Source organism: Budorcas taxicolor, chromosome 24 (assembly GCF_023091745.1).
Source record: "Budorcas taxicolor isolate Tak-1 chromosome 24, Takin1.1, whole genome shotgun sequence".
NCBI classification, from domain to species: domain Eukaryota; kingdom Metazoa; phylum Chordata; class Mammalia; order Artiodactyla; family Bovidae; genus Budorcas; species Budorcas taxicolor.
This window is the reverse complement of record NC_068933.1, coordinates 42,731,562-42,743,054: the sequence shown is the minus strand read 5'-3', so window position 1 is coordinate 42,743,054 and position 11,493 is coordinate 42,731,562.

The window sequence follows — 11,493 nt, the reverse complement described above, 5'->3', positions numbered from 1 at the left end:
TTTGCCCATTCTGAGTCATATTAAAGACTCAGAGCTTTGAGAAGTTTTTTTTTCTGTATGATGCTCAAAATGGAACATCCTCATCTGTAGGGTCCATTTTAACCAGATTTCTCTGTCATTTTAACAATGTCCTCCCCGCTGTTTAAAACTAATATTTCTCTTTGGAAACAAGAAGGTCCTGGATCGTTCTGAATTCCTACCAAAGAAGCTCTGGTTCCTTTGTGTTAAATGACAGTATCAGAGACCAAGATCTGAATACAAATAAATTGTTTGACATGATTTGGTAGTTTTTTTTAAAAAGTGACATCTCTTGTGATCCCAGTTAGTAATACAGCTAGAAAATATATTAAAGGTGAAACATTCATATTGATGTTTCTGATATAATTCTTAAAATACTAAATCCTTTTAAAACTTTATACCAAAATATAAACACTTACAACATGCTTACTTAGACTTTTCTTTAGCCCCTCACTCAAATTGTACAAAGTCCTTTTATCTCTTAGAACCCTTATCTGTCCCATGAGCCATCAGTGTACAGTCACTTTAATAACAGATAGTCTAAAGTGATTGTCTGCAGGAGGAAATAAGAATCGAAACTTTGTTTTGTAAGAAAGAAACTTTTAGCTTTACAAAATATCAAAGAACAGGAGAGACTATAGACTCAAGCTCTCTGGCCGTGTGAGTTCATCCCAGCTTTCCAGTTGTGTTTGAATACGCAGATCTTGTGACTCATCTTAGGGCTCTGTACCCAAATTCTCAACTTCCAGGCACTCAATCACATCATCTGTGCCAACCCTGAAATTGAGGGGCTCCATGATAAACCACAGGCTCAACTTGCATGTGGAATTGACAATGAGCATTCTAGTGATGCACCTTTTAAAAGGGCACCAGGCAGTAAGGCTGTGTCTCTATGTGCCAGACAAATCTTAACAGTAGCTTATACCACATGCAGGTAATAAACAAGCTTGCAAACAGAGCATCTAAAGTGTGCATTATACTTGAAGGAGGGAAAGTAAAGATCAGAATAGTAGAAATATGTCCTCCACAGCATCTACCGGATATACCAGCCTCAGGATTTCCTTACAGTTTCTAAAAGGAAAAATATAGACTCTTCCCAAGGAAAGAATAATTCACATATTAGACGTTTCAAACTTCATTTGAAATTCTTAACAAGCAGCAGTTTTATGTCACGTTATGTGATATGATTCTTTGCATGGCAAACACAGAAATTTTACAAATTCTGAAAATACAAGATTCTGGAATACATAAGACTGTGTGGGTAATATGGTTATTGGTCCGCACTGTGTTTAACACAACTTCTATATTTTCCCAAGAAAGGTCTTCACCAGTGACTGGACACAAGATGTTTTACTGCACATGTCCACGGGTGAGATGAGACCACAGCTGTGTGTTTTCAGGAACCAGAACTTCTTCACAGGGAAGATCTCACTCATCACAGCAAGGGGGAGTGCAAAAGGAGGAAAAACATTGTTCATATCCAGGAAAAGAGTTTGGAACACCAAGCATTTTACCATTAAAGCAGCCTCACTGAAGGAAATCGCCAATGGATGTCTTAAATTACTCTCAGAAGAACTGAGGACCTTAGTTAGACAAAGAGTCAGCATGATTCCACCCGGATCCAGCCTTAACGCTTATTTGCTTGAACCCTAACAGTGTATGTGATGCTTAAAGGACTGAAACTGAGAACAACTGTCAGCTTCTAATTGAAGAAAGGACCACTGAATCAGCTATGCACAGAGATTCACTAGCCCATGTCTCAAGAGTTCTCTCCGTCTTGAACACTCCGTCTTTGAAGGTTTTGTTAAGATAGGCTTTATGAAGCTACCAAATCACCACGTCCTTGGGCAACAAATAGTTTAATATGCTTGAGAACCAGTCATCATATGGGTTAAGATCCTAACACGTAGCTGTGTGAGTTTAAGTCTTAAGTCTCTGGACCTCCTTTTTTATGTCAAAGCAAGTGGGATAACTTACTGAAGATGAAACTCCAATACTTTGGCCATCTGATGCAAACAGCCGACTCATTGGAAAAGCCCCTGATACTGCAAAACATTGAAGGTGGGAGGCAAAGAGGGTGACAGAGGATGAGATGGTTGGACGGCATCACCAAACTCAATGGACACGAAGTTGGGCAGACTCCAAGAGATGGTGGGGGACAAGAAAGCCTGGCATGCTGCAGTCCTTGGGGTCGCAAAGAGTCAGACATGACTTGACAGCTAAACAATCAGTGAGAAAACAGTGCTTGGTTGGAGGAAATCAAAGATATAATATGCAGAAGCAAATGGCGAGTGCCTAGAGAATTGTGGTTGGTTATTTATAAAACAAATATAGGTTATCTGTCCAAAAGTGATAGAAAAGAATGAATGTTTTCCAAGGATGCATTTATCATACTGCCTTAGCCATCCTCAATGGAGCATACCCAGACATGGTCAAATAAAAACTATATTCTTCAAGTTATACCTGATTTGGATCCTGAAAAGAGGGTCAAGGAGTGTTATCTCAAATACACACATGTTATACACACATGTGTGTATTTGGGATAATTGATGAAAGTAATCTAAATAATAGTCAAGAATTCATTCTGAATCTTATCAGTATTAAAACCAAACAATGAGGTATTCTGAGATGTCCCTTAATACATGTATTAATTATCAAGTGCTGCATAACAAAGTATCCCAACATTCAGTCAGTCTAGAGGTCAGAAATCCAGGTATGGTTACTTTAGAACTCCCAAACGCCACTTGGAATACACAGTTAAAATACGTCAAAAGTCCGTAAGTCTCATAAATGCCAAAGCTAATGTCACCGTGCGTCCTACAAAGCGGATGAACGTAAGAAGGGTGAGGCTTCGCACTGGCCTCAGCTGCCACTGGACACAGGACGCTGATTGGCCATCATGAGCCATGGGACCCGCCGCCTTGACTACTGTCCTAATGCTCACTGCTCTGTCCTCTGGACAGCAGACACCGCCGAAGCCTAGGGGGACAGACGGACAGACCACCTAGCTGCCAGCAGCAGTGCCTAAGAAAGTGTGAGTTTCAGGCCAAAGCTGCCTCTGCAGTACACACCCTTAGGCTCACAAACACCTACTGTGCTGAAAGTGAATAACTGACTTTTAGGAATTAGTTTTAACTGGGGGATGCTGTATTTTTCTTTCCCATGCCTTGCAATATCCTCAGGTTTCATTATGGAAGGATGTTGTGTAACATAATTTACTCTTTCAATAAAAGAAGGAGAAAAAGTAAATATTTTCACCATGGAATTCACAGTTGGTGTGGTCTGGACTTAGATATTTCAATAATTTTATATTTAGAAAATGGATAAATAGATGTAAAAAAATCAAATAAAGTATAGAAAGTTTTCATTTGCAAGTGAACTTGCTTTGTGGAAATAGTTCAGATGAAAGACTTTTTGAAAAACCACTCCTCAAAAGATTTTTTTAATTTTCATTTTATATTAGAATACAGTTGATTTACAATGCTGTGTTAGTTTCAGGTGCACAGCAAAGTGATTCAGATACATATATATATATGTATATATCTCCATTCTTTTTCAGATCCTTTCCTCATACAAATTAGTACAGAATATTGAGTATAGTCCCCTGTGCTATACAGGAGGTCCTGCTTGATTACCTATTTTACATATAGTAGTGTATATATGTTAATCTCAGCCTCCTGATTTGTCCCTACCTCCAACCTTTTCCCTTTGGTAATCACAAAGATTTTTCTCTTTATCTGTGAGTCTGTTTCTATTTTGTAAGTTCATTCGAATTATTTTTTTAGATTTCCCATGTAAGTGGTATATCTGATCTTTGTCTCTCTCTGAATCACTCTGCTTAGTATGACAATCTCTGGGTCCGTCCATGTTGCTGCAAGTGATATTACTGTGCTCTTTTTATGGCTGAGTTATATTCTATTATATGCATGTACAGCATCTTCCTCACCCGTTCATCTGTCAGTGGACATCTAGGTGGTTTCCAAATCCAGGCTGCTCTCAGTAGTGATGCTGTGAATACTGGCTGTATGTATGTTTTTGAACCATGGTTTTCTCTGGATATATGAACAGGAGCGGGATTGCTGGGTCATATGGTAGTTTTATTCCTAGTTTTTTAGGGAACCTCCATACTGTTCTCCACAGCGGCTGTATCAATGTACATTCCCACTAATAGTGCAAGAGCGTTCCCTTTTTTCCACCTCCTCTCCAGCCTCTATTGTTTGTAGACATTTTGAAGACGGCCATTCTGACCAGTGTGTGGTAATACTCATTGTAATTTTGACTTACATATCTCAAAAGCTTTTTTAAAAAAAACAAGCCTCAGCTTGCTTTGATTTTTGCTATATATCCCTATATCTTCAACATTGACTTAGATGCCTTTTCCTCCTGTTTCTTTTTAAATGATTAAGTCTTTTCCTGAAAGAATGTCTTTTTCCCTAGATATAAACACTATTCTTTCGTGCCTGGTTACTACCTAATACAGTCCTCAACACCTCAAGAGCCCTGCACTCATTTTGCTGACTAATTGACTGTAAGAGTTTGAATTATTGCACCAGATTTTCTCATCCATAAATTATTACTCTGTCAGAAGCTGACCAATTCAAAAGCTGCATCCAGTTGAGTAGGACACCAGAAGCTCCTCTGGAAAATTACCGTTCAAATTTATGTAGCTTCCAAAATGCCCAATTAATTCTAAAGATCTAATTTACTCCCTGGAAGAATCTATCGTATTAAGGTTACGTGCTTTCAAATTAAAAGAAGGTTTTAAAATAAAGGCTTTTGCTCACTCAGCATCTCTTTATTCTCCGGATGAGAATCACCAAATATGACTGTGATTAGCTTAATATTTTTCTACAGTGTTTTATAGTCTTTAGAGGACTTCTGCTTTTAAAGGATTTCCACATTCCAGTCCTGGGGGCCCTTCAGATGCAGCGTAGTTTCCTTTATCTGACAGTGTAAAACATGGGGGCTTGGAGGGATTTTTCTAGGGTCCCATCACCAGTCAGAGGCGAAGCTGGCCTTTGTTCCGAGGATCTTCGGAAGTTCCCGGCAGGCCCTTCTCCTATTTTCTGTGATTCTGATACACACCGCATGAGCCCAGGCGCCCACATGGAGTTCAGTCATAGACTGATGGAATGTCGTTCCTTCACTGCTCTCTTTCTTTAGCAAGGAAGACCACCTTTGTCTGCGGCAAGCATTACTTCTAGAGCAACGTTCCCTGACTCAGTATGCCTTTAAGGGGACCCGGCTGGGCAGGGAGAAGCTGGTGGGAGGACGGGGAGGAGCTGGGTGGGAGGATCTGGAGGAGCCGGTGGGAGGACAGAGAGGAGCTGGTGGGAGGATGGAGAGGAGCTGGTGGGAGGATCTGGAGGAGCTGGTGGGAGGACGGAGAGGAGCTGGTGGGAGGATCGGGAGGACCTAGTGGGAGGATCGGGAGGAGCTGGTGGCAGGACGGGGAGGAGCTGGTGGGAGGACGAGGAGGAGCTGGTGGGAGGACGGAGAGGACCTGGTGGGAGGATCGGGAGGAGCTGGTGGCAGGACGGGGAGGAGCTCGTGGGAGGACGAGGAGGAGCTCGTGGGAGGACGGAGATCATCCCTTCCACCTGTTTTAGGGACACTGTGCACGCCCCCTCTTCTCCACGCCACGGCACACGCCTCAGGCCCAGAAGACAAGTCACACAGCTGGCCAGCAGCCGGCACGTCTGCAGAAGAGCAGGAGAAAGGCAGCCCCGCCCTCCCGGCCGCCCGGTGGGACCAGAGCGCCGCCCTGTCACAGGCCCCTCCTCCTCTGTGTTCCCAAGGACCCTGCAGAGACAAAGGCAGTCCATGAACTTGGCTCGTGCAGTCACTGTCAGACCAACGTGTCCCCCAAATTAAAAATGAGCGGCAGAACAAATGCGGCAACTAGATTCTGAGACCACAGGGCCGGGGACTGTCAGGGAGCTGCTTTTTACGTAACAATTTGAGTTGTGACATCACAGAATCAGGGTCTCTTTTTTGTTGTTGTTGCCTTTATTTATTTTTAATTTATATTTTTTAAAGTATATTTCTTTTTAAAAATTTTACTAAAATGTAACTGATTGACAAGGTTGTGTTAATTCTGGTGAACAGCAAAGTGACTCCATTATACATTCGTTTTCACATTCTTTTCCATTATGATTTATCACAGGATATTGACTATAGTTCTCTGTGCTATACAGTAGGACCTGTGTTTACTGTTACTTTACTTTAAATTCTCAATAAAAATGAAGAAAAAAATACTTTGTGGTTAAAACAGACTTCCAAGTTATATTATCAGAACTTCTCTGAAGGGAGTTTTATAAGCAAAGAAAGGAACTCATTACACACCAATATGACAAAGAAAGCCCAATTAGGAGTTTTACGTTCAGGATAAAAAGTTAATGAGTCCCGAAAGACAAAGTTGCCTTCTTTCTCTGGATTGATTTTCATACCTTTTCTGTTAGGAAAAGTTATTTTTAACATAATTTAACCAAGCAAGTCACTTGACCTCTCTGGGTCCCAGTCTCCTGATCCCTGAGTATCTCAATGAGCTTCCATAAGAACTGAGTCAAGGTGGGTGAGAGCACCGTTCAGAGGCGCCTGCTCTCACTCGACTGCTTTTCACAAGAGGAGCAGGCACAGGGTCCACATCCAGGCTCCTCCTTCTTAATACAATATTGATGCGTTGACAGTGGCATATGTGGCTTTTCTGGTTGGCTTTAAAGTTTTGGGTATACCTTGCAATCTAGTCTAAAATTGTATAGCATGGAATATCTCGGCTCATGGCAAATAGATGGGAGGAAATGGAAACAATGGCAGATTTTATTTTCTTGGGCTCCAAAATCACTGCAGATTGTGACTGCAGCCACAAAATTAAAAGATGCTCCTTGGAACAGAAGCTATGACCAACCTAGACAGCATATTATAAAGCAGAGACATGACTTTGCTGACAAAGTTCTGTCTAGTCAAAGCTATGGTTTTCCCAGTAGTCATGCACAGATGTGAGAGTTGGATCATAAAGAAGGCTGAGCACCAAAGAACTGATGCTTTTGAACTGCCGTGTTGGAAAAGACTCTTGAGAGTCCTGTGAACTGTGAGGAGATCCAACCAGTCCATCCTAAAGGAGATCAGTCCTGAATATTCCTTGGAAGGACTGATGCTGAAGCTGAAGCTCCAGGACTCAAGCACCTGATGGGGTCTGTCATCCTATTGTGTAGAGTTAAATACAACTGTAGTCAGAGGTCTGTGGAAACATTAAACCGTCAGATCTCTGTAACCAATTCAGGAATATTTAAGCCCCTTCAAGATGCAGTGATTTATATGGGGCTCACAAGTCCTGTGGTAAAGCTCTTGAACTTTGTCCTCACTTAAGATTCAGACTATCCAAACAGATTGATTGCAGCTTTAGGAGGCTTAGTTTCCAAAGGCAGCCACAGAGAGGACCAAAGCCACCCTGAAGGGAAAAGCTGAGAGTGTAGGCTAGAGCCAACTGGGTTTCTAAGGCGAGCAGTCCCAAGTACAACATGAGGGTGTGTGCAACCAGGCTTCCCACTAGCTTTTCCTACCAGAATCCTGTGCAGCTTTGGGGCGTGAGGACTGTGCTGGAAAGGAAGGACTGCCCTCTGAGGGTCCCCAGCCCTGCTGGCTGGGACCCCCCTCCCCTGGGACTCGACACAGAGCAGGAAAGATGTTTTATCATCATCTGGTTGTTGCTGGTTTTCTCTTGTTGGCTAGCAAAAGAGGTCACCACTTAGACTTCAAAGGCAGCGTTTCTGCTGAGAAACTGTGGCATGACAGCTCAGGTTCATCCAGGCAGTCCCTTCAGGCTCACCAGCATCCCCACCTGCGTGCTCAGTCGTGTCCGACTCTTTGCAACTTTGTGGACCGTGGCCCACCAGGCTCCTCTGTCCGTGGGACTCTCCAGGCAAGAATACTGGAGTGGGTTGCCATTTCTTTTTCCAAATTAGGGCTCACAAGACCATAGACTCTAGCGATTTCCTCCTCACTAAACCCACATGTTCTGTCCTATTTCTACAAACAGCCGTTACTCTACTAGCAAAAGACAGGAAAAGGGGAAGTGAAGAAGGAGTTTTAAATCTGGTGTCAAGACAGGCTTCCCACCCAGACCCAACTTCAGCTTGGATGAAGTCAGCTATATACTTGTGTAACAAGTAGGTGTAAATGAAAGAATAAGGTCCAGTGTTCAGGGACCAGTGTGGAGGGCAGTTGACTCCAGACAGCACCCTGTGAATCTTTTCAACCATTTTGTAATATATAGATATATATTTTGGGGTTCCCAAGTGGCTCAGAGGTAAAGAATCCACCTGCCAGTGCAGGAGATGCAGGTTCGATCCCTGGGTTGGGAAGACCCCCTGGAGAAAGAAATGACAACCCACTCCAGTGTTCCTGCCTGGAGAATTCCATGTTCAGAGGAGCCTGGTGGGCCAGAACCCATGGGGTCACAAAGAGTCAGACACAAATGAAGCAATTTCACATGCAGGCCCACAGCACGTGACTCACCTAACTGGCTTCCCACTTGTTTTTAGAGACGTGGCAGGTGAAATGGCAGAAATCTATAAACATTTAAAGAGCTCTCCAAGTGTACCAGAGAAAACGCACAGCTTTAGGAAGACAAGAGGTGGCAATAAATACGAAACAATGGCAGCTGGTGTTCAGAGGCCAAGTTCTCCAAGGTCACCCCAAGGGTCAAAACGCCATTGGCAACAGTGAGTGTGCAGCCTGGAGACTCAAATGCTCACTAACAAAGCGGCAAGTGATTAGCGTAAGGATGAGTGGCACAGAGGAGTGCAAGAGGAGACGGACCACGGCCCAAACCCCCCAGAGCTCAAGAGTTGGAAGAGAGGGGCTTCTGTGGTGGTCTATTGGTTAAGACAGCACACTGCCAATGCAGGGGGTATGGGATGGATCCCTGCTTTGAGAACTAAGATCTCACATGCTGTACAGCATGGCCAAAGATTAAAAAAAGAGAGAGAGAGAGTTGAAGGCGAGAAAACACAGCCATTCTTGTCCAAACACCGTGTGGGTTCTGTTAGCCCTGTAGAAACAGTCCTGAGGACCGGGAAGTCCAGGATGGCAGCCTCGAGGCACACATGGTGACTGGCAGTTAAATGTACTGTTTACATTTTAAAAAAAATGAAAAGTTCGGTTCCTCAGTCCCCCTAGCACTCTATATCCACCGGGGTCTAGAGGCTGCCGTATGCGACAAAGCAGATACAGAACCATCCTATCACCACACAAAATTTCTGTTGACCAGCTCTGATCTAGAAGTGAGCTGACTTAGGCCCAGCAAACTACTGCCTGGAGGACCACAGGTAAGAGTTTTAGGTGAAACCTAAATGGAGCGTAGGCTAAATAACTGCTGAATAAAGGGAACAGCAGAAAGCGTCAGAAATAACAGAACTCCTAAAACGGGGCAGGACTCCATGGTTCTTGAACCCCATGTCTTCAGCCTGCCTTTCTTCTGGAGAAAAACTTTAGCCAAAGAATAAATTTAATCAGAGAAGGAAGAACATGCAGAAACATAGGAGCACCATCAAAAGGGACTGTTTTTCAGTCATTAAGTAAAGTCAAGGACATTTAATTTATTCTCAAGGGCTACAGTAATATTCTGAGCTCCTAGGAAGGAGCTGTCTTGTAGATGCCGAAACCCCCAGCAGGCAGAAGAAGTAAGCATGATGAGCAGACTGTACCTGTGATACAAGCTGCCTCAAAGAAATGAGAGCAAGACAACCCTGGGACTAAAAATCAACGATGCAATCTGCGGGCAACGCAGGAGACCCAGGTTCAGTCTCTAGGTCAGGAAGACCCCCGGAGAAGAGGATGGCCACCCACTCCAGTCTTCCTACCTGAGAAATTCCACGGACGGAGGAGCCTGGTGGGCTACCGTCCACAGAGTCACAGAGCTGGACAGGACTGAGCGGCTAAGCACAGACACTACCAAGATGATCGGACCAGCACATGACTCATTTCACAATGACTGTCAGACCTGACTGCAGTTTCCACATGGAGCCCCTTCCCTCTGTCTGTAAAAGCTCTTCCCCAGTGGTTCTCAGTTGGGAGCAGGGTGGGGGACTTTGGCCTTTGGACAGGAGGCTGCCCCGTCCTCTGGTGGCCAGTCTCTGAAATAAAGCAAACTTTCCTTACCACCAACCTTAGCTCTGTTGGCTTTTGAGTGGTGAGCTGCCAGACCCCCACGGTCAGTTACATCCCTACTATTCAAACACATAAGAAAAGTCCTGTGAGGCACTAAATGTTGCTGATAAGGGGAGCCTTTAAGTTCGAGCCTGGAGGGTTCCAACCAGGTCCGTGATGCTCTCCGGAAGCCTTCAGAACGAGAATGATGGCCACAGGGTAAGATCACATTTGCTCACACGGTTGCATTCACACAGTTATCAGATGCCCTATACCTGTGTGTTTTTAAAAACTACTTGTATATATAACTTCCATACTATGTTTGACTGCACACTACAATCACCATTACAATTTGGAATGGAGACAAGAATAAAGCAATTCCAGCACAGGCTTCAGGAGCACCTTGGTGATGCCTTTCGGGTCCTTCAACCCTCCTTCCCAGATTTGGGCAGTGAAAAATAAACATGTGTATCGATAATCCTCATAAGACAGACATTAAGAACTCACTCACCTTCAAAGTCAGCTGAACATCTTTCCAACTGGAACATGTTTCTAACCTTCAAATGGGATAAGTAGGGTCAGTGCTCTAGGTTAGTAAACATAATGTTTTGTTTCAAAAATTACTTTACACCAGGAAGTATGGTTAAACCTTAACATTATTTTATGAAAGTGGAATCATTGGTTTCACTACAGGAAAAACTCAAGCAACAAAAATCAGTTCAAATAAATAATATTCAGACAAAGCTTTAGATGTATTCCTAATACTAATGTCCAGTTTAATTAAATCACAGACATTTAGGCTAAAAGATATGTGTTACATCTCACATAAAACCCATGTTTATTTACTTTGGAGCTATTGTATTCAATATTTCTACACAAAAGAAGTAGTTATCGAAGCCTTATGATTTTAAGAATTTTTCTGGCTCATCCAGAAAGACATCTCATTCAAGTGAGATGAAATGGAAATTCACACCTTGACCCAAGGACAGATAAATAATTAAAACCAGATGCAAGGTATGAGGTGTGGTAATATAATTTTTATAGATTACTCCATACCTGCCCCAGTGAATGAAACAAATTTCCTTACACAATACAAATACAGTGTATGTGAGACCTAATCTGAGATGCCCAACAAAGCATTCATTATTCATAAATGTATTTGGTTAAAATGGTGCTAATGAAGCAAAATAAAGCAGTTTTTCTCTGTATGTAGAAATCAGACTTATAGAAGGAAACATTTGCCAGATATAAAGCAAAACTTTTGTCCTGGCTTGCTATCTCCCAAACACAAAATACTGATTTCACTACCATACTAATCAATGAATG